This window comes from Cebus imitator, unplaced genomic scaffold (genome assembly GCF_001604975.1).
Source record: "Cebus imitator isolate Cc_AM_T3 unplaced genomic scaffold, Cebus_imitator-1.0 Scaffold4, whole genome shotgun sequence".
NCBI lineage: Eukaryota > Metazoa > Chordata > Mammalia > Primates > Cebidae > Cebus > Cebus imitator.
In genome coordinates this window covers 1,449,830-1,474,416 of record NW_016107319.1, presented here as the reverse complement: position 1 = coordinate 1,474,416, position 24,587 = coordinate 1,449,830, and the positions used below count along the sequence as shown (strand labels likewise).

The 24,587-nt window shown below is 40.2% G+C and overlaps 1 protein-coding gene across 2 annotated transcripts in view; it reads left to right on the top strand.

Annotated features, from left to right (window-relative positions):
* Positions 1–363: 363 nt before the first annotated feature.
* ATF7IP2 (activating transcription factor 7 interacting protein 2) overlaps positions 364–24,587 on the top strand; it is a 79,497-nt gene continuing 55,273 nt past the window's right edge. Inside the window, exon 1 of one of the 2 annotated variants that reach the window (XM_037740195.1) lies at positions 364–517. The gene's annotated coding sequence lies outside the window, so the exon portion shown is untranslated. The remainder of the gene's footprint in view (positions 518–24,587) is intronic. The other variant, XM_017533569.2, reaches the window with a different exon arrangement.

Below are 24,587 nucleotides of genomic sequence, written 5' to 3'. Positions count from 1 at the left end.
AAAAAAGAACTACAATGCTCCTGAGTTGCAAAATTTAAGGAGTCATCAAAAAAAGTAAATGAGATAAATATTTTCAAACACTATTAAAAAAAATCAAATCGGAACTACCAATCAGGGTGAGGTGTTGTTTTGTAAATAAGGTTTTATTGGTAATAAGTTTCGAAAGTCTAAATCTTCACGCTGTCAATCAAAAGAAAGGCCCAGCTCAGGCGCCAGCATCTGCTGCATGGCGGGAAAGCCCCGGTGGCTGACGGGAAGAAGCGCTCAAGGAGGTGAACCTCAGGCGCCCCTCAGCCAACTTCTATTTCCTCTCGCGGCTCTTCGCTCCGCCTACTTAGCTAGCTGTGCCTGATTGGCTGAAGTGCCGCATATTCGCGCTGCCATTGGTCCAGAGTCAGCCGGGGGTGGGCGTAGGAAGACCTACTCCGGCAGGTCCCGGCTGGACCACCATTGTTAGCGGCGGCTGCGGTTGGAGATGATTGTGGAGTTAGCGGCGGTTGGCGCGGCGCTGCTGTAGGTACGTTGGGGCCGGGCGAGTGTCCTGCAAGAGAGGCAGTTGGCGGGGTGGCGGCCCTGGTCGCCTGAGGGCCGGCCCCGGAGGCCTCGGAGCACAGGGCAGGCCAGGCATTTGCGACGAGGCTATGCTGACTGAAAAGCGCCCGCGGGGCAGTCTGACCGGGCCGGTAAGAGGCCCAGGAGAAGCGGGTGGGCGCGTGTGCACGGTTTTCGGAGCAGGGCGCTGGTGAAGTGGGAGTGGCGTGCGGCCCCGGGTCGTGGCGGGACTGGGGGTGGGAGGCGGGACTCCTCTGTGGAGGAAATTGGTCTCGGTGGTTTTTGTCCTGAGGAATAAGTAAAAGCTTGCTCTTGTCCAGTATGCTTTTAGAAGTTAACGGATGCAGGTCTCCACCTCTAACTTTAGAGTTCTGTTGCCAAATGTTCTCGAGTTTTTTACTCATCTAATGAAGCCAGGTGCCAGCCTGCAACTGGATCCCGCCAGGCAGCCTTGAAATTTGTTACGAAGTAGGGACCGGAGCATCAGGAAAAAAAACAAAATTCTGAGTAAAATGCTGAAATCCCGTACCTCTGTTGAGCTTGCCGGTGTAGGGATGCTAGGATTTAATGATGAGGACTTCCTTAAGGTAGAAGTTCGTTTTTATCATTTTAAGAGAATTCCATCTTATCCTCGCTCCCTAACCAACTTTCTCCAAGTTTGGCCAGCAAGTTTAAGAGAGAAGCAATAATTATTTTTGCTTTGTTTCTGTTAAAACCCTGCCGCACTCAAGGAAACGGACTTCTCCCTTTCCATGTTCCTGTGTTGAAAATGAAGTTTCTAACCACGTGTTGCTTGCTTTATGACATAATGGCTTTTTCTGCTATGAAGACTTGTATATGGCTTAATATGTGTAGAAGACAGTTGTACCGAATAGTCCGCATTAGGGCAATGATGTCATACTCAGATTGTTATTCTAGACTTCTACTTAATACTATTTTATTATGATTTTGTCATGTTTACTTATAGCCGGTAAGTGACCTGCGACATAGCTATTTGCAAAACAGATGGGGAAGACCAAGATAAAGATAAGTTATATCACAGGCAAGCAATTGAAAATGCAAAAATGAAGCACCTGAATGAAGGACTAATAACACTGAATTCAGCTTTTGTGAAGTATGCCTTTCTTCTTAGCTTGTTTATTCTGCAGTAAGTTTGCAGAAGTGTTGACTCCGACCTTAATCAAATTTACTTCACTCTCAGTCTTATCTGCAGATATGTACAGACCACATCCTAAGATTGACTTCTGCTTCGACAGAAATAAATGAGCCAGTGCCTTACTGGAAATGGTTTGCATGTTTTAAGAGCTGGTGTACATAGGTACATCTTGAATGTTCTGCTTCCCTTGCCTTATGCCTGTACTTCACCTCAGCCCTCAGTTCCATTGTGTTTCCTTGCTACTTAATATCTTGAAATCTGGTATGAAACTGTTGCATGATCCCTGCATCTTTGCTTGTGCATATATCATAGTACTCTTATAGTGAGTGTGCACAGATCTATTTCATTTGATGTAATCAAAGTTTAAATAATATATTGGATAGTTAATAAATAAAACTTTAAGTGCACAAGAGTATTACTTGTCATTGTTGAGTGAGATAATACAAAATACCAAGAATCGTATTCTCTCATTCTATGTCATAGTCTTATTTATTTTATTTTCCCCCTACCCACCACAGACACTATGGTGACTTATCTATCTCATTTATTTTATTTATTTTGAGGCAGAGTTTTGCTCTTTCACTCAGGCTTGAGTGAAGTGGCCTGATCTCAGCTCACTACCACCTCCACCATCTGAGTGCAAGCGATTCTCCTGCCTCAGCCTCCCGAGTAGCTGGTATTATAGGTGCCTGACTAATGTTTGTATTTTTAGTAGAGACAGGGTTTCACCATGTTGGCCAGACTGGTCTTGAATTGCTGACCTCAGTTCATCCGCCCGGCTCGGCTTCCCAAAGTGCTAGGATGATAGGCAGAGCCACTGTAGCTGGGTTATCTCATACTCTTATATAATTTAGATACTTATTCTGCATTGCAGTAGACTAGAAGAGCTTTTTCATTTTTACCAATCTGGGTGGGACAGATTGGAGTCCGCCAGTATCTGCAGAGAAATAACTGACTTTTTGGAGGAAAGGGAGATAATATATTGGATTTTTTTGAACTCCCGATTAAGTTTTTAGGACTGTAATGAAATGTTTAGAGAGGTCTTACTAAAGTTAGCCATTAATTAGAGGAACTATATGTATCTACTAAATGTGGTGGTAATTTCCATTGGTATACCTCTGAGGCCTAGTGTGTACAATATGCTGATGTGAAATAGCTTGTCAGATAGCCATGGCAAAAGTTGCCTAGGCCTTTTTAGTACTCTTTATTAAGGGGACAGTGACTTTGGGAGGCTTTTCAGTACTACTTATTAAGGAGAGAATAACTTTGGGTGGCTTTCCAGAGCTTCATTTTTTAAGTATTCATTAAACACCATTTCTTAAAACTATAAAAAAGGCATCTCACTGAGGATATAAAAATTATTTGTAGTGGGAAATTTAGATAAGGAAGTAATAGTTCTCTCTGACGTGTTTTTTTGAAGAGGTGATCTTTAAACTTGAAGGAGTAGACTAGGGAAAGGTTGATATATGACAATTCTGGTCAGTTTCAAAAGTAAAGGTTAGGTTTATAAGAAGGTTCAGTTGTTAGCCCCAGTTAAAGACCAAATACTGTGGGGAAAAAAAGATAATGCAATCGTGGTAGTCTATCTGGCTGTATAGAGAATATTTACCCAAATTTAACTGAAAATGCGATGAGCCAGAAAAGATGGATGAGCTACAGAACTGGGTCTATGAATGACAGGAAGGCAGACCAGAATACTTTTCGCCTCCTCCCCTTCTTCCCATGTGCAGAAGACCTGGCTATAGGAAATCTAGCTAATTACAAGAACTTCTTTATAACTTGGAGGGAAACTCTTGGAGCTGTGAGTGCTCCCTGTACAAGGGTTACCATCCCCTACCATCCAATTAAAATGTTTCCTCCCCACTTCTAAAAAGTACATATATGAGCTAAATCTTCATCTGCAGTTATAGGAAATGTATATGGCTAAAATTTGTAACTCAAGAAATAGTATGAAAATATTTTAAAATGCTGAGATTTTAAAAACATTGTTAAGGTGATTGCCACTAGATATTAAGGAGTGCTTGCAAGCAACTGCTTTATTTCATAATGAGCATTTTATACTATTGATAAAACCTGAAAACAGTCATGTCAGAATTCTAGCATTCAGGTGATGCAGATGCTGCTGATCTATGAACCACACTTGGCATTACTTATGAGATTAACTGTCACCTGACCCGAGTTTTGTCATTTTGTTAGCCACTATATAACTGTTAAAGCAGTCCTGTCACTTTATAGTAACTTACCTGTTTTGTGTTTGTGATAGAGTTCCTTGAGTCTTAGACCCTCTGTTCAAATATTGACTGAAGTCTCTGACTTTGAACAAGCTTAGATTAAATGGGTTTTTTTCTTAATTTTTACTTTTTAAAAAGACTAAGTAAAAATTTAGATTTTTTTTAATTTAATGAGAATTGCTCTTCATTTAGTGCTTATAATGTATGAAGATACTATCTTGGAGAACAGCATTGGTAGAGATAAAGATGTTTTATAATGGAGAAACTCAAGCCGAAAAAAAAAAACAACTAAATCAGCATGCACCATAGCTTCAAACTGTAAAAGGAAAAAAGGCTAAGCTAACTTTTAACCACAAAGATATGGGAAATACGCTACTGCTTGGAAAGTAACATATTTCTGAATAATCTGCAGGTTAAGAAATTATAATACATCTTAGAAAATATTGCATAAATATTATATGGTAGAATTTTTCAAAACTTGCAGGCTCATCTAAAGATGGGCTTAGAGGAAAATTTGCTGCTTTAAATGAGAAATTAGAAAAAAAAAGGTAATAGCCTGGGTGCACTGGCTCATGCCTATAATCCCATCACTTTGTGATGCTAGGGTAGAGGATAGCTTGAGATCAGGAGTTTGAGACCCACCCAGGTAACATGACAGGACCCTGTCTCTACAAAAAAATAGTGTTTCATAAAATTAGCCAGGCTTGGAGGCAGACACTTGTAGTCCTAGTTCCTTGGGAGGCTGAGGCAGTAGGGTAACTTGAGCCTAGGTTTTTGAGGTTATAGTGAGCTGTGTTCATGCCACTGAACTCCAGCTGAGTGACAGAGTGAGACTCTAGAAATAGAAAAGGAGAGAGAGACTGAAAAATATCTGAGTTTTTTCCTGAAGCTGGAACGAGAACAGCAAAGCAAACACAAAGCAAGTGGAAAGAGGAGGGTAGGGCATGATAGCTCACATTTGTAATCCCAGTGGTTTGGGAGGCCAAGACAGGAGGATTTCTTGAGCCCATGGATTTGAATCCAGCCTGGGCAAGAGAGTGAGACCCGATCACTATGAAAAAAAATTAGCTGGGTGCAGTAGCATGGACCGGTAGTCCTAGCTGCTCTGGAAAATGAGATGGGAGAATTGCTCAGCCCAAGAGTTGGAGGTTACAGTGAGCTATGATCACACCCTTTGCATTCTAGCCTGGGCTACAGAGAGACGCTGTCTCAAAAAAAAAAAAAAGAAAAAGAAAAGGAAAAAGAAAATGGGCTGGGCATGGTGGCTCAAGCATTTTGGGAGGCCAAGGAAGGTGGATTGTTGGAACGCAGAAATTCAAGACCAGCTTGGGCAATATAGTGAGACCTCATCTCTTTAAAAGGAAAAAAAAAAAGAATATGGCAGAAAATTATGAAATGGAACACTGTATAATAGCAAGTTAGCAAACTTAAAATACTTTGACAGTCTTTTTGTCATTTTTGTTTACTTTGACAATCTTGATACATGTTTAATAAAAATGATCAAGAAAAAGAAACACATCACTAATATCAAGAATGAGGCTGGGTGCAGTGGCTCACGCCTGTAATTTCAGCACTTTGGGAGGCCAAGGCAGGAGGATCACCTGAGCTCAGGGGTTCAAGACTAGCCTGGCCAATGTGGTGAAACCTCATCTCTACTAATATACAAAAATTAGTCAGGCATGGTGGCACATGCCTGTAGTCCCAGCTACTGGAGAGGCTGAGGCGGGAGAATTGCCTGAATCCTGGAGGCAGAGGTTGCAGTGAGCTGAGATCCTGCCACTGCCCTTTAGCCTGGGCAACAGAGCAAGACTCTGTCTTTAAAAAAAGAAGAAAGAGGTATTCTCATAGAGAATACTATGAGAACTTTGTGTTGATAAATTTGAAATTGTGCTGAAATGGAAAAATAGGTAAAATTGACACCAAAAGGTACAAAAAGCATGGTGGTTGTATGTATTTTCCATATCTTCTTTTTTTTTTTTTTTTTTTTGAGACAGAGTTTCACTCTTGCCCAGGCTGGAGATTCAGTGGTACAATCTCACTGTACTGCAACCTCCGTCCCCCTCCTCCTCCAGGGTTCAAGTGATTCTCCTGCCTCAGCATGCTAAGTAGCTGAGATTACAGGCACCCGCTACCATACATGGCTAATTTTTGTACTTTACTTTAGTGGAGATGGGGTTTTGCCATGTTGGCCAGGCTGGTCTTGAACTCCTGACCTCAGGTGATTCACCCGCCTTGGTCTCTTTTTTTTTTTTTTTTTTTTAAACTGGAGATTACGCCTCACTGTTGCCTAGGATGGTTTCGAAGTCCTGGGCTGTTTGAGCCTTGGCTTCCCAGAGTGCTGGGATTACAGGTGTGAGCCACTGCCCCCAGCTGGTTTTACATCAATTTTAATTGAAAACCTTTACCACTAAGTTAACTCCAGGCCCAGATGGCATTAGTGGTGAATTACTCTAATATTTAAGGAAAAATAACACCATTCACACACAAACTGTTCAGAGACTAGAAAGACTTTGTAGTTTGTATGAGGCCTGCAAAAGTTTGATATCAAAACCTGATAAAAGTATACCCATTTCTCATTAACATTGTTATAAAAATTGTAACATGTTAGCCATGTATAGGCCAGACACAGGCCTATAAAATTGTCTAATCTCAGCACTTTGGGAGGCCAAGGCAGGAGGATTGCTTGAGCCCAAGAATTTAAGACCAGCCTGGGCTACATAGTGAGACCCTGTCTTTAAAAAAAAAAAAAATTGACTGGATACGATGGGCACCCCTGATGTCCCTGCTACTTGAAGGATCAAATGAGAGTCTTGTTTGAGTCCAGGAGGTCAAGGCTGTGATAAGCTGTGTTCATGCCTAATTTAGCCTGTCAACAGAGTGAGTCTCTGTCTCTAAAAAAAAATAAAAATTAAATTTTAAAAATGACAGCATTAGACCAGGCGTGATGGCTCACACCTGTAAATCCAGCACTTTGGGAGGCCAAGGAGGGTGGATCACTTGAGGTCAGGAGTTTGAGACTAGCCTGGCCAACATAATGAAACCCCGTCTCTACTAAAAATACAAACATTAGCTGGGCATGGTGGTGGGCACCTGTAATCCCAGCTACTCAGAAGGGTTAGCAGGAGTAATGCTTGAACCTGGGAGGCGGAGGTTGCAGTGAGCCAAGATTGCACCAGTGCACTCCAGGCTAGGTAACAGAGTGAGACCCTGTCAAAAAAAAAAAAAAAAGACACCATTAGAAAAATCTCATACCTATGGCAGTAAAGGAATAGAACAAAAGGCACGAGACATAAACCAAAAAGTAAAAGACAAACAGAAATCAAACTACAGGTGGACCCTAAATTATGATTTGACACGATTTTTAGTTTATGGTGCTGTGGGAAGTAATAGGCATTCTGTAGCATATAAATAAATTATATAAGAAATTCAGTACTTCAGTGTAAAATCAACTCTGGGTTAAATTATTTTGTTCACTTGTAGGCTAATATGAATGTTCTAAACATGTTTAAGGTAGGCTTAGGCTTAGCTATGATGCTTGGTAAGTTAGTTGTACCTGTATTAACTGCATCTTTGACCTAGGATATTTTCAATTTCTGATAGGTTTATTGGGATGTAATACTATTGCAACTCATGCAGCATCTTTATATCAATAGTAATATGAAGGGTAAGTACAGTGGCTCATGTCTGTAATCCTAGCACACCTTGGTAGGCTGAAGATCATTTGAGGCCAGGAGCTTGAGATGAGCTTCAGCACCATAGTAAAACCTTGTCTCTACAAAAAAAAAATTTGAATTAGCTGAGTGTGATGGTGCATACCTGTAGTCCCAGCTCCTTGGTAGGCTGATGTGGGAAGATCACTTGAGCCCAGGAGTTCAAGGCTGCAGTGAACTTTGATCTCAGCACTGTGCATGATGAGAGACCTGTTTCTAAACAAAAACAACCAAGTAACATCAGTTGTAAAAGGATTAAACAATCCAGTGGAATGGCAGAGATTGTCAGACTGAAGGAAGAAACAGCCTTGGTCTATAGACTGTTTACAGGAGACAGACTTTGGATTCAAAGATGCAAATAGGCTGAAAGTAAAAGGATAGATGAAGATATAACATGCAAATATAGCAACCATAGTAAAGCTAGCGTGCCTATACTGATTTCAGACAAATGTACTGACGCAATATTCCTGGAGATAAAGAGGGACATTCTATGATGACAAAAGGGTCAGTGCCTCAGGAAGGCATACAAATCATAAACATACATGCACCTAATAAGAGCACCAAAATATATTAAGCAACTGTTGACAGAATTGAAGGAAGAAATGCATAATTCAATAATTGGAGCATTCAGTACGACACTGTCATAATAGAAAACTGAGGAAATCAGTAAGATGAGACGAATTGAGCAACTCTGTAAATCAGTTAGACTTAAGAGACATCTTTGAACATTCTACTCAACAACAGCAGAATAGACTTTATTTTCGAGTGTAATAGAACATTCTTCAGTAGTCACACTAGGTCGTGAAGCAAACCAACACATTTAAAAGGATCGAAGTTACAAGAAAGAACATTATCTGACCAGTGAATAAAATCAGAAATCAATACTAAAAAGAAATGAGAATTTCACAAATATGTTGAAATTAACATTCCTAAATAAGGGTCAAAGAAGAAATCATGAGGTTACTTAGAAAATACTTTGAGATGAATGAAAATGAAGACAAACATACCAAAGGTTTTGGGGGTACAATTATAGCAATTCTTTGGAAACTTATAGTGATAAATGCTATCTTCAAAAAGAAGACCTCAAATCAATAACCTAGACCTTTTAAGAAAGTGGAAATAGAAGAGCAAACTAAGCCTAAAGTCAGCAGAATGTAGGAAAAAAAATAGTGTGGAAATTAATAGAGAATAGACAAAAATAGAAAATCAAGGAAACCATAAGACATTTTTTGAAATGATCAACACAATTAAACATTCAACTAAACTTACCTTGATAGAAAAGAAGACTCAATTACTAAAATTAGGAATGAATGAGGGGACATTACTGTTGACCTTCCAGTAGTTTACTATAGAATAATCCCAATTGTATGATACTCTATTTAATTGATGAAACAAATTCCTAAAAAGGCACAAAACTACCAGAACTGACTGAAGAAGAAGAAAACCTGAACATATCACAAGCAAAACAATGCAATTAGGACAAAATGAAAAGCCCCAAATCAATGATTTTACTGGTAAATTCTGCTGAACATTTAAAGGTGCATTCCTCACCAATTCTTTGAAGAAATAGAAGAGGATGGAGCATTTCTCAAATCTCTGAGGGCAGTATTTGGATACCAAAAGCAGACTCCCAACACTATAAGAAAATTGCAGAATGATTTTTTTTAGCGCGTATAGATGTGAAAATCCTCAACCAAATATTAGTAGTTTGAAACTAACATAAAAGGATTCTACACCATGACCAAGTGAGATTTATCTCAGGAATGCAAAAGATTCTCCTGTAAGAATCTTTAATGTTATATGTCATATCAAAAAGAGCAAAGCTATATGATTTTTTTTAAGAGATAGTGAAAAGCATTGATAAAATCCGAGGCCTCTTCATGATAAAAACATTCAACAAAGTAGGGAAAGTTGGAAACTTTCTTAACTTGATAAAATGCATCTGTAAAAAACCCACAGCTAATATCATAGTGAAGGATTGGAGGTTTTCCTGCTAATTCAGGAACAAGATGACCCCTCTCAGCATTTCTATTCAACATTGTACTGGAGGATCTAGTTAGGAAAATAAAGCCAAATATTTTTTTCAAATAGTAAAAAGTATCGAAATTGGAAAGGAAAAAGGGAAATATAGTACACAGATAACCTGATTTAAATATGCAGAAAATTCTAAGAAATTCACAAACCATTAAAGATAAAAGCCAATTCAACAATGTTGAAGTATGGAAGATCAGTGCGCATAAATCTGTTTTGTTTCCATATACTTGCAAAGAGGAATTCAAAACTGAAATTGAGGAAAGCATATATAACAGCATCGAAAAGAAGTACAAAACATGTACTCTGAAAACTGCAAAGTGTTATTGAAAGAAATTAGATATCTAAGTAAATGGAAAGATACTCCATGTTCATCTAACCAGAGGACTCTCATGTATTTTGCATATTAACCCTTTATCAGATGTATGCTTTGCAAATATTTTCTCCCATTTCATACATTGTCTCTTCATTCTGTTGATTGTTCCCTTCCTGTACAGAAGATTTTTAGTTTCATATGTAATTCCAGTTGTCTGTTTTTGCCTTCGTTCCCTATACTGTTGGGGTCATATCTTAAAAAAAAGTCATAGTATGGACCAACGTCATGGAGATTTTCTCCTATGTTTCTGGTAGTTTTACAATTTTGAGTCTTACTTTTAAGTTTGTTTTCCCTTTTCTTTTCTTTTCTTTTCTTTTCTTTTCTTTTCTTTTCTTTTTTCTTTCCTTCCTTTTCTTCCTTTTCTTTCCTTTCTTTCCTTCTTTCTTTCTTTTTTCTTTTTTTTGTGACGGAGTCTTGTTCTGTGGCCCAGCTGGAATGCAGGGCAAGATCTCGGCTCACTGCATCCTATGACTCCTGGTTTGAAGTGATTGTTGTGCCTCAGCCTGTTTTTTTTATTGAGACAGTGTCTCTCTCTGTCACACGGGATAGAGTGCTCAATCTTGCCTCACTGCAGCCTCCACCCCTTGGGCTCAAGTGATAATCCTGTTTCAGCTTGTCGCAGTAGTTGGGACAAGAGGCACGTGACACCATACCTAATTTAAAAAAAATTTTTTTTAAATTTCTGTAGTGACAAGGTTTCTTTGTATAGCCCAGGGTGGTCTCAAACTCCTGGGCTCAAGCAGTTGTCCTGCTTTGATCTCCCAAAATGCTGGGATTACGGTCATGAGCCACCACACCCAGCCTACGTTTAACTTTGTAGTGATGCATTTAAAGTTCGTTTTTATATGTGGTGTGAGATACTGCCTAGTTTCTTCTGCATGTAGGTATTCTGTTTGCCCAGTGCCATTTATTGAAGCAACTGTTCTTTCCAAGTTTTATGTTTTGGCATTTGGTTGAAAATCAATTTAATGTAGTGTATATTTTATTTCTGGGTTCTCTATTCTGTTCCGTTGGTTATGTGTCTGTTTTTAATCCCGGTACTGTACTGTTTGATTCACTGCAGCTTTGTGGTACATTTTGAAATTGTCTAGTGTGATGCCTCCAGCTTTTATTTTATTTTTATTTTTTGAGACGGAGTTTTGCTCTTGTTGCCCAGGCTGGAGTACAATGGCACAATCTTGGCTCACTGCATCCTCTGCCTCCCAGGTTCAAATGATTCTCCTGCCCCAGCCTCCTAGTAGCTGGAATTAGAGGCATGCATCACCATGCCCAGCTAATTTTGAATTTTTAGTAGAGACAGGGTTTCTCCATGTTGGTCAGTCTGGTCTCGAGCTCCTGACCTCAGGCGATCTACTCAACTTGGCCCCGAAAGTGCTGAGATTATAGCTGTGATTCGCTGTGCCCAGCCTGCCCAGCTTTATTAATTTTGTTTAAGATTGCCTTGTCTATTTGGGCTTTTCTGTGGTTTCACATAAATTACCCTTTTTAGAATTGTATTTTCAATTTATATGAAAAGTGTCATTGGAATTTTTACAGGGATTACATTGTCTCCGTAAAGTACTCTGGGTAGTATAATCATTTTAGCAATATTAATTTTTCCAAAACATATGAGTAACTCAACTAAATAACAAGAAAACAAATAAGCCAATTAAAAAATGAATTCAGGAGTTTCAGGTTACAGTGAGTTATGATTGTGTGGTTGCATTCCAGCCTGGGCCACGGACAGACCCTGTCTCAAAAGAAAATGGGCTGGGTGTTGTGGCTCATGCCTGCAATCCCAGTACTTTGGGAGGCCAAAGCGGGTGGATCACTTAAGCTTAGGAGTTTGAGACTAGCCTGTGTAACATGGCAAAACCCCATCTCTACAGAAAATTAGTCAGTGTGGTGGTGCACGCCAGTGGTCTCAGCCACTCAGGAGGCTGAGTTGAGAGGATTGTATGAGCCTGAAGGAGGTGGAAGTTGCAGTGAGCTGAGATCGTGCCACTGCACTGCAACCTGAGTGAAAGAGTGAGACCTCATCTTAAAAAAAAAAAACAAGGTTGGGGGGGGGGACAAAGGGCCAGAAGAGACATTTTTCAAAAGAAGACTTGCAAATGGCTCAAGTGCAAAACATCACTAATATTTGTGGAAATATAAATTAAAACCACTATGAAATATCACCAAAAATAAAAGATAACAAATGTTGGCAGTGATGTAGAGAAAAGGGAACTTTTGCACACAGTTCATGGTAACGTGAATTAGTACAGCTATTATCATTTTTTGGAACTTTTTTTGGAAGTTTCAAAAATTAAAATTATATGATCCAGAAATCTTATTATTGTATGTATATTTATCTAAAGGATAGTAAATCATTATTTTGAAGAGATACTTGCACTCACATGTTTATTGTAGCATTATTCCAGATACAGAATCAACCTGAATGTTTATCAAGTAATGAATGAAGAAAATATGGTATATGTACATAATGGAATACTATTTTGCCTGTCATTTGCAAGAACATGGATAAACCTGGACATTGTGTTAACTGAAATAATCTAGACGCAGACAGATACTGTATGATCTTACTCATTTTTGGAATCTAAAAGAGTTTGACTCATTGAAGGAGGGAGTAGAATGATAATTATACAGGTGAGGGGGGTTGAATAGGTATTGGTCAAAGGATACAGAATTTCAGTTAGGAAAATGTGTTTAAGAGATCTGGCTGGGCACAGCAGCTCACACGTGTAATCCCAGCACTTTGGGAGGCCGAGGCGGACAGGTCACTTGAGATCAGGAGTTCGAGACCAGCCTGACCAACATGGAGACACCCTGTCTCTACTAAAAATACAAAAATATCTGGGCATGGTGGCACATGCCTGTAATCCCAGCCACTTGGGAGGCTAAGGCAGGAGAATCACTTGAACTTGGGAGGTGGAGGTTGCGGTGAGCCCAGATCATGCCATTGCGCTCCCGCCTAGGCAACAAGAGGAAGTTCCATCTCAAAAAAAAAAAAACTGTGTAAAACCTGGCTATAGTCAGTAACAATATGCTGTATACTTGGGAAATTATACAGTGGTAATGTTGTAATTCATAAGTAATAACTGCAATCTTAAATGAAGAAAGATAGTAATACTCCCTAAATTGATTACAAATTCAGCACAATCCTTTTGAAAATTGCAGCTGGCTTGGCAGAAATTGATAATTTTTCTTTTCTGCATAAATTTAAGAGGAATTGATTTTTTAATATGGTGAGAGTTAGGGATCTAGTTTCATTCTTAAACATATGTCAATCCAGTTTTCCCAGCACAATTTATTTAAAAAAGTGTTTTTTTCTGCAGCATTTGCTCTTGTCAACTTTGTCAAAGATCACTTGACTATAGATATGTGGCTTTATTTTTGGGTTCTCTGTTTAGTTGATCTGTATGTCTTTCTATACATAACTATGCTGTTTTGATTACAATCAGCTTTGTATTATAGTATTATTAGAAGTCAGATAATGCAATATCTTCAGCTTTATTGTGTTTACTTAGGATTGCATTGGCTATTTGGGCTCTCTTTTGGTTCCATGTGAATTTCAAGATTGTTTTTTGTAATTCAGTGAAGAATGACATTGGTATTTCAATAGTGAATGCATTGAATTTGTAGATCGCTTTGGGCAGTATGGCCATATTAATAATATTAGCTCTCCTAACCAATGAGCATGAGATATTTCTCCATTTGTGTAAACTAGAATTTCTTTTGTCATTTTTTTGTAGTTTTCCTTGCATAGGAGGTCTTTGACCTCCTTGGTTAAAAATATTCGTGAATATTTTATTTTACATCTTGTAGCTATGGTAAATGGGGTTGCCTTCTTGATTTGGCTCTCAGTTTGATTGTTAATGGTGTATAGAAATGCTACAGATTTTTGTTTTTGTTATTTTTTTCTTTGAATCAGAGTCTTGCTCTGTTGCCCAGTCTGGAGTGCAGTGGTGCAGTCTCGGTTCACCGCAACCTCCGCCTCCCACGTTCAAGTGATTCTCCTGCCTCAGCCTCCCGGGTAGCTGGGACTACAGGCACATGTCACCATGCCCAGCTAATATTTTGTATTTTTAGTAGAAACGAGTTTCGCCATGTTAGCTAGGATGGTGTCAAACTTCTGACCTTGTGATCCACTCGCCTTGGCCTCCCCAAGTGTTGGGATTACAGGCATGAGCTGCATATCATCAGCAAACATACTTTGACATCCTATTTCCCCTTTCTTTCTTTCTTGCCTGATTGCTATGGCCAGGATATATAATAGTATGTTGAATAGGAGTTGTGAAAGTGGGCATCTTTGTTTTGTTCAAGTTTTTAAAGGGGATACTTCAAATAATTCTTGGTTTAATATGATTTTGGCTATGGGATTGTTGTATATGGCCTTATGGCAGCTATTATTTATAGCTATGTTCCTTCTTTTTTTTTTCTTGAGGCAGAGTCTCTCTCTGTCACCAAATTGGAGTGCAGTGGCACAATCTCCACTCACTGCAACCTCTGTCTCCCAGGTTCGAGCGATTCTCACGCCGCAGCTTCTTGAGTAGCTGGGATTACAGGCACCTGCCACCATACCTGACTAAATTTTGTATTTTCAGTAGAGACAGAGTTTTGCCATGTTGTGGCCAGGCTGCCCTTGAACTCCTGACCTCAGGTGATCCACCTGCCTTAGCCTCCCAACATGCTGGCATTACGGGCGTGAGCCACTGCTCTTGGCCTTAGCTATGTTCCTTCAATGCATAGTGTATATTGGGGGTTTTATCATGAAGGGCTACTAAATTTTATGAAATGCTTTTTGTGTACGTATTGAGATGATGATACGGTTTTTGTTCTTAGTTGTGATAAATCACATTTATTGATTTGCATGTGTAGAACCATCCTTGATATAAAAGCTACTTGATCATGGTTTATTTTGTCGGGGTCTCTACCTGTGCGGGTCTGTCCTGCAGACCCTGATTCAGCGACAGGTGAATAAAGTATAGTGACACACAGATATTATGCTTTACCAGTTTGTCTGATGGTCTGGGGGGCTTACAGGCACCCTGGAGAGTGCTGTAAACAGTTGCAACTGCCAGCCCTTCTAGCCAGTCAAGATTCACATTTATTTAGTAAAGTGCGATTGACAAAGGCTTCATGACGTCAACACCACTAGAGGTCGAAAATTAAAGCACAGGTTCCTGTGCCCAAAACAAGCAAACACCATTAGTAGGTAATATCCGTGGTTGACCTTCCCCCAGAGGGCCATCCAGCTCAAAGGTTAGTTTTAAGAATATGTGAGTAAACAATTAGTTAGGTAAACTCCCCCACATACCCTAGCTATTTGCTTTATTTATTAACTAAATGTAAAAGGGATTTAGGCTGCCTTCAGCCAAGAACTATAGAAAAAACCCTAGGCCTTTCAAAAGGGTTTAAGACTATATTCAGTAACTTTCTTTAATATTTTTGCCACCACTCTGAGTGAATTCCCACATTGTTACCTTTTTTTTTTTTCTTTTGACATGGGTTTTGCTCTTGTTGCCCAGGCTGGAGTACAGTGGAGCAATCTCAGCTGACTGCAGCCTCAACCTCCCATGTTCAAGTGATCTGCCTCAGCCTCCTGAGTAGCTGGAGTTACAGGCATCTGCCACCATGCCCAGTTAGTTTGTGCATTTTTAGTAGAGATGGGGTTTTACCATGTTGTCCAGGCTGGTCTCAAACTCCTGACCTCCTGACTTTGTGATCTGCCCACCTCAGCTTCCCAAAGTGTTGAGATTACAGGCGTGAGCCACTGTGCCCAGCCAGTTTATTGTCTTTTTTATGTGCTGTTGGATTCACTTTGCTAGTATGTTGTTTAGGATTGTTTCATCTATTAGGGATGTTAGTCTGTAGTTTTGTTGTTGTTGTTGTTGTGTCCTTGTTTGGTTTTGATATCAAAGTGATACTAGCTTCTTAGAATGTGTTCAGGAAGAATGCCCTCCTCTTTTTTTGAATAGTTTCAAGAGTATTGGTATTAGTTCATCTATGTATGGTAGAATTCTACTGTGAATCCATGTGATTCTGGGCTCTTTTGTTGTTCAGAGTCTTTATTGATTCAGGCTCACTAATTATCTATTCAGGATTTCTGTTTCTTACTGGTTAAGGCTTGGGATATTGTATGTTTATAGTAATTTATCCATTTTCCATAGGGTTTCCAGTTTGTCAGTACATAGTTGTTCATAGTAGTCTCTGTTGATGTTTTGTATTTCTGTGGTATCAGCTGTAATGTGTCCTTCTTAATTTCTGACTTTGTTTATTTGGATCTTACCTCTTCTTAGTTGGTGTAGCTGGTAGCTTACCAGTTTTGTTTAAATTTTCAAAGAACCAACTTTTTTTTTGTTTTATTGATACTTCTTTGGGGTCTCTATTTCTTTTCTTTTCTGGGTTATTTATTTAATTTTTATTTTTGAGAAAGTTTTGCTCCTGTTGCCAGACTGGAGTGCAATAGCACGATCTTGGCTCACTGTAGCCTCCACCTCCTGGGTTCAAACCATTCTCCTGTCTCAGCCTCCCGAATAGCTGGGATTATAGGCGCCCACTACCATATTCAGCTAATTTTTGTATTTTTAGTGGAGACATGGTTTTACCACGTTGGCCAGGCTAGTCTTGAACTCCTTACCTCGTGATCTGCCCACCTTAGCCTCCCAAAGTGCTGATATTACAGGTGTGAGCCATCACACCTAGCCCATATTACTTTTTTCAGTGACTCAGTGATAGTTCCAAAGTATGTTGAATTTTCATATATATTTATAGCTCTAAAGATTCTCTTGGCATTGATTTCTATTTTTAATCTGCTGTGGTCTGAGAAGATACTTGATATGATACTGATTTTTGTTTTGAGACAAGGTCTTACTCTGTCACTCAGGCTAGAGTGCAGCGGCACGATTTTTGGCCTACTGCAGTCTTAAACTCCGGGGCTCAAGCGATTCTTCCACTTCAGTCTCCCGAGTAGCTGGGACTACAGGCATGTACTACCATGCCTGGCTGATTTTTGTATTTTTGTAGAGACAGAACTTTGCCATGTTGCCAGACTGGTGTCAAACTCCTGAGCTCAAGTGATCATCCCACCTAAGCCTCCCAAAGTGCTGGGATTACAGGCTTGCGCCACTATGTCGGCCCAATTTTGGTTTTTTAAAAATTTGTTGATTGAGAATGATGGCTTCCAGGTTCATCCATGTCCCTACAAAGGACACAAACTCATCGTTTTTGATGGCTGCATGATATTCCATGGTGTATATGTGCCACATTTTCCCTGTCCAGTCTATTATCAGTGGGCATTTGGGTTGGTTCCAGGTCTTTGCTATTGTAAACAGTGCTGCAGTGAACATTTGTGTGCACGTGTCCTTATAGTAGAACGATGTATAATCCTTTGGATATATACCCAGTAATGGGATTGCTGGGCCGAATGGAATTTCTATTTCTAGGTCCTTGAGGAATCGCCACACTGTCTTCCACAATGGTTGAACCAAATCATGCTGCCACGTGTGTACCTATGCAACAATCTTGCATGTCCTTCACATGTACCCCAATACCTAAAATGCAGTAAAATAAATTTAAAAAAAAATTTGTTCATAGCCAGATACAGTGGATCCCCCTGTAATCCTAGCATTTTGGGAGGCTGAGGTATTAGAATTGCTTGATCTAAGGAGTGCAAGACCAGCCTAGTCAATGCAGGGAGACCCTTTCCCAAAAAAAAAAAAAAAGTCGAGTCTTGTTTTGTGGTCTAATGATCTAACTTGGAGAATGTTCCATGTGCTAATGAGAAAAATATATATTCTACAGGTAGAATGTTCTATGAATATGAATGTTACGTTCATTTGGTTTAAAACTCAAAATAAGTCCAATATTTGATTTTTCTGTTTCCATCTTATGATGTTTGTGGGGAGATGAGTGATTTTCCAGGTTAACGGATGTTGGGTATAAACCCTACTGGTACCACTGCAGCTGGCTTTTAATTGTTAATGTCACCTACTGGTCTGGAGATCACCCCACATCGCGCATTACAACATGTGACACAAGTGCATCGAGCTCAGGAGTGAGGTGAATTCTTATGACTTCATGTTATCAGAATTGTCCATACCATGCTGGCTACTGAGGTTGTGAACCTGCTCACCTGCCTGGTACACTGCTAGTGTGACTGGCATTTGAAAAACCACCACCCTGAGGCTTTTTATTTTAGAACCAAAGAAATAATAGAATTTTTGCCACTGAATTTGTCCAGAAGCAAAGTCACATCCTCAAGAAAAAACTCCTGTCCTAGTAAAAGTACATTTAATGATACCAAGAAGCAAATATGTCTCTGGATGTGCAGAAATAAGCATAACATTACAGGAAACATAAAAAAGTAAGGTATTATAACACCCCCTCAAAGGAACATAGGAATTCTTTAGCAGTGGATCCTAACCAAAAATAATAAATGAAATACTAAAGTGCTCAAAATACTGTTTTTAAAGAAACTTAATGAAATACAAGGGAAATGTGAAAAACAATACAAATAAATTGGAAAGCCAGTTTAGACATGAAGAAGAAATAGGTGTCTTTTCATAAAATGAAACAGAAGTTTATGGCAATTAAAAACTCATTGAAGAAATTTTGTAATGCATTTGAAAGCTTCAAATGTAGATTAGATAATGCAGAAGAATCTTTTGAATTAACCTAGTTGACAAAAATAAAGACTATATAAGAAGGAAGAAGGCCTTTTAAAAATACGAGACTACATAAAGCAGCAGATCTGATGAATTAACAGTATTTCCAAAGGAAAAGCAAATATTTAGTGAAACTTTTTTAGGAAATAATTAATGAAAACTTCCCTAGTCTAGCAAGAGATTTAGTTATCCTAGCCATGGGAGGCCTAATGAGTCTTAGGAAAATATGTTGCAACATGGGTTTAATGCCATATAGTCATTAAGTTAAGGTGAAGGAAAGAATTATAAAATCAGCAAGAGAAAAGCATCTAATCACCTACAAAAGAAACTTCATTCGACAAACAGTGGACTTGTCAACAGTAATCTTTTGTTTTTCCTTTTTGAGATAGTCTCACTCTGTCACCCAGGCTAGAGTGCACTAGGGCAATCTCTGCTCACTGCAACCTCCGCCTTTCGGGTTCAAGCAATTCTTCTGCCTCAGCCTCCTGAGTAGCTGGAATTACAGATGTGCACCACCACACTTGGGTAATTTTTAGTAGAGATGGGATTTCATTTCGTTGGCCAGGCTAGTCTCGAAATCCTGACCCTGACCTCAAGTAATCCACTCGCGTCGGCATCCCAAAGTGCTGGGATTACAGGCATGACCACTGTGCCCAGCATTTTTTTCTTTTTTGAGACAGAGTCTCACTCTGTTGCCTAGGACAGTGTGGAGTGGCACGATCATGGCTCAGTGCAACCTCTACCTCCAGGTTCAAGCATTTCTCATGCCACCACCTCCAGAGTAGCTGGGACTACAAGCATGCACCACCATGCCCAGCTAATTGTTTTATATTTTTAGTAGTGACAGGATTTCCCCATGTTGTCCAGGCTGGTCTCGAACCCCTGGACTAAAGTAATCTGCCCACTTTGGCCTCTCAAGGTGCTGATATTACAGGCATGAACCACTGGGCCCAACCACATGTAACCTTACAAGTCAGAATGGGATGGGATGGAATTGTCAAAGTGCTGAAAGAAAAAAAACCTGTGAACCAGGAATTTTGTATCCAACTAGATGAAGCTTCATAAATGAAGGAGAAATAAAGTTTTTCTTATAGAAGCAAATGGTGGGAGAATTTATCACTAGTAGACCCTCCCTACAAGAAACCTTCAAAGGAATCCTAAACATCTTAATGAAAGCTCAGTATTTGAGCATGGTGGCTCATGCCTGTAATCCCAGCACTTTGGGAGGTTGAGGCGGGTGGATTGCCTGAGGTCAAGAGGTTGAGACCAGCCTGGCTGACATGGTGAAACCCCGTTTCTACTGAAAAAATACGAAAAATTATCTGGGTATGGTGGTGGGTGCCAATAATCCCAGCTGCTCAGGAGACTAAGGCAGGAGAATTGCTTGAACCTGGGAGTTGGAGGTTGCAGTGAGCCAAGTTCACGCCATTGTACTCCAGCCTGGGCAACAGCAAAACTCCACCTGAAAAAAAAAGAAAAGGCCAATATTATCATGAGGATACCTGGAAGGGCCAGAGCAAGGTGGCTGAATGGAAGCTGTTAGTTCAAACCACACCATTTTGTAAGCCCTCCACCATTTTGCAGTGAAACATTCCACAGGGGTTCGGGTCATGAGAAACATCCTGCCTCATTCTTACCACATTTTACTGGACAAAGGCCCAAGGAATATTCTTATCACATCCTGCCAGACAAAAGGCCAAAACACCTGACCACAGGAAAATTTTATCAACATCCTCCCAGGCAGCAAACCATACCACCTAAATCCCTCCCACCCAGACCTATAATTATCCCAGCTTGTAAGCAGCAGTGGGGCTGTGGCACTAAGCTGGCCCTGCTATGTCGGTTTGTGCTGACAGTAAACCTGTGTTGTTGTTGAGCTGCCAGTTCTCTGTCTGTCTTTAACCCTTGACTTCCTTTCAAAACCTAACAGAAGCCTTCACCTATTATATCCTGCTGCCAGGAACACCAGATTTTAACAACTAACTACAAAAAAAGAACACTTGTTATATGAAGCAAAAATCAGGCGAGCAATCACAGTGACTGATTTTAATTTCATATCCCTGAAAGAGGCACTGAAGAACTTAAGAAGGACAACCTTGAATTGTGGCCACTACCCCCCTCACCGCCTCATCCCCTGGCAGCAGCTGCTGGAGAGAGAATGTTCATTTGAGGGATGGAGAGCACAGTGACTAGGGAACTTGGTATTGAACTCAGTGCTGTCTTGTCATAGCAGAGAGCAAAGTGGTGTTGGGCTCAGCCCGCAACTATCCACAAGGGAGCATTTGAACCAGCATTAGCCAGAAGGGAATCACCCATCCCAGTGGTTGGAACTTGAGTTCTGTCAAGACATGCCACCACAGGCTGAAGGGCTCTGGGGTCCTAGGTAAACTTGAAAGGCAGTCTAGGATACAAGTACTGCGATTCCTTGGCAAGTCCTCATGCTAGGCTGGGCTTAGAGCCAGTGGATTAGTACAGCACATGACATAGAGACAACACCAACACGTACAATTAACAGACTACGTGTGTTACCCTTTCCCCAACACCTGGTAGCACAGCTTACAGCAACAGAAGTGACTCCTCCCTTCTGCTTGAGATGAGGAGAGCAAAGATCTTGTATCTTAGATCTAAGACAACGGCTAAGATGCAAGACAGAGTCCTCTTTACTCTTTGCATCTTAGGTAACAGCTAGCATAGAGCACTGGGTAGAGTCGTGAGGCCCTAGCATTCAGACTACATTTCTAGGACCTGTTGCCTTGAAGTGAAGGACCGAGTCCTGGCCGGATTCATCACTTGCCGACTATGGAGAGCTCCTGGACACTGAATAACCAACAGGGATACCCCAAAACCGTAAAAATCTACCTGAATTGTTAGTGAATTGCTGCGATGTGCTGTCTTGAGGTGCAGACGCAGCACATTCCCAGATGTGGTGGCTATGGTGAAAGACTCTGTGCTTTAGCAAAGTAGAGGGAAAATCAATGGGGACTTGGGTACCAGCTCTGCAACAGTAGTGTAGCACTTCAGGTGGGCTCTTAGGGTCCCTGAGTATAGACCTAGGCCCCTTGGAGAGCATTTCTGTACCTGCCCTGGGCCAAAGGAGAGCTCACTGCACTGAATAGTGAGTTCCAGGCCTCGCAGCATCCACCACAAGCTGATGGAAGAGTCCTTGGACTTTAAGTGACCATTGGTGGTAGGCTGGCACAACTTCCTATTTGCTAGTGGTGGCAGTGGCCACCAAGAGAGGCTCCTGTGCCTGTAGAAAGGGAAGAGAAGAGCAGGAAATACTTTGTTTTGTGGGTTGAGGTTTAGCTGCAATAGAATAGAACACCAGCTAGATTTCTAAGGTTTTTGACTCTAATCACTGGCTCTCAGACAGCATCTCCAGAGCCACCTAGGGCCTGGAAGAACTCACCACTCTGAAGGGAGTGATACAAACCTGGCTTGCTTCTCCACCTGCTGATGGTAGAGCCTTAAGAGTCTTGAGGCAGTAGCCAGGTAGTGGTTACAAAAGGCCTTGGGCAAGACTCAGTGCTGTGCTGGATCTAGGTGTGACCGAGCACAGTCCCAGTGGTAGTGGCCACAGGGGTGCATGTGTCACCCCACTCCTGGCTTCAGGCAGCTCAGCAGAGAGAGAGAGAGAGACTCCATTTGTTTGGGAGAAAGTAAGGGATGAGAACAAAAATGTGCTTTGTAATCCAGGGAATTTTTTCACATCTTATCCAGGACCACAAAGGCAGTACCTCTCTGAGTCTGCAAGAACCACAGCAGTATTGGGCTTCGGTTCCCAAGTCCCTCTGAATATCTGGAATTTCTCCTGAAGAAATATAGGCACCAACAAGCCCAAACTGCAAAGACAACACAAAAATACCCAACTCTTCAATACCCAGGCAGTGATGACATATCAGGACCATCCAGGAAAACATGACCTCAACATACGAACCTAATAAGGTACCAGGGAACAATCCTAAGAAACAGAGATATGTGACCTTTCAGACACAGGATTTTAAAATAACTGTTCTGAGGAAACTGAAAGAAATTGAAGATAACACAGGGAAGGAATTCTGAATTTTGTCAGATAAATTTAAGAAAGATTGAAATAATTTTAAAAAATCAAGCAGAAATTCTGGAACTGACAAATGTGATTGCCACTCTGAAGGATGTTATCAGAGACTTTTAATAGCACAGTTGATCAAAGAGAAGAAAGAATTAGCGTGAAGACAGGCTATTTGAAAATACACAGAGAAGATAAAAAAGAATAAAAAATGAAGCACACCTATATTCCCTAGAAAAGAACCTCAAACGGGCAAATTTAAGAGTAATCTAACAGGAGATAGGAAAGCAATAGGGGAACAAAGTTTTTGAAAAGAGATAATATCACAGAACTTCCCAACGTAGAGAAAGATATCAACATTCAACTACAACAGGGTTATTGACACCAGATTTACCTCAAAGAAGACTACCTTAAGACATGTAATAATCACACTCTGAAAGGTCAAGGATAAAGAAAGTCTCCTAAGAGCAGCAAAAGAAAGGAACAACATGCAATGGAGCTCCAGTACATCTGGAGCATACTTTTTCGTGGAAACCTTACAGGCAGGAGAGAGTGCCAGGATATCTATAAAATGCTGAAGGGAAAACAAACAAAAGCCCTACTTTTATCCTAGAATAAATAGTATATTCAGCAAAAAAGTTCTTCAAGCATGAGGGAGAAATGAAGACATTACCAGACAAACGAAAGCTGGGGAATTTCATCAACATCAGACTTGTCCCAAAGGGATGCTAAAGGGAGATTTTCAGTTAGATGGAAAAGGATATCAATGAGCAATAAGAAATGATCTGAAGGTACAGGCCAGGAGTGGTGGCTCATGCCTGTAATCCCATTACTTTGGGAAATTGAGGTGGGCAGATCATTTGAGATCAAGAATTCGAGACTATCCTGACCAACATGTTGAAACCCCATCTCTACTAAAAACACACAAAAAAAGCCAAGTGTGGTGGCACATGCTTGTAATCTCAGCTGCCCAGGAGGCTGAGGCAGGAGAATCGCTTGAACCCAGGACACGGAGGTTGCAATAAGCCAAGATTGCACGACTGCTCTCCAGCCTGGGCGAAAGAGTCCACCAAAAAAAAAAAAAAAAATCCCTGTAGTAGCAAAAAGAAAAACACAGACTATTATAAGACTATAATTGTGGTATGTAAACTACTTTGAACGTGTCAAAAATATTAATAACAGCTTTTCAAGATATACACAGTACAAAAAGAAATAGAAACAACAGAAAGTTAAAAGCAGGGGAATAAAGTGTAGAGTTTATATTTTTGCTTATTTGTTTATGCAATCAGTGTTAAATTCTCAGCAGTTTGAGAGAATAATGGGTTATAAGATGGTATATACAAGCCTTATGATAAGCTCAAATTGAAAAACATACAACAGATACACAAAGTGAAAAGAAATTATACCACCAGTGAAGATCACCTACACTAAAAGGAAGACAGGAAGAAAGGAAAGAAGGAAGACAAGATTACAAAACAACCAGAAAACATAACAAAATGACTGGAGAAACGCTTTAGTTATACATAATAACATTTAATGTAAACGGACTAAACTCCTCAGTCAAAAGCTGTTGAGTAGTTCAATGCATTTTTTAAAAAAGACCCTATTTTCTGTTGCCTGCAAGAAAAACACTGCACCTATAAAGATACGGAGATACACGTAGACTGAAAATAAAGCATTGGAAAAAGATAATTTTTTTTCCTGAAAACCTTGTCTTTATTTTCTTTCTTTCTTTTTTTTTTTTTCACATTGTTTTGGGGTACATGTGAAGAACATGCAAGATTGTTACATAGGTACACACGTGGCAGTGTGATTTGCTGCCTTCCTCCCCGTCA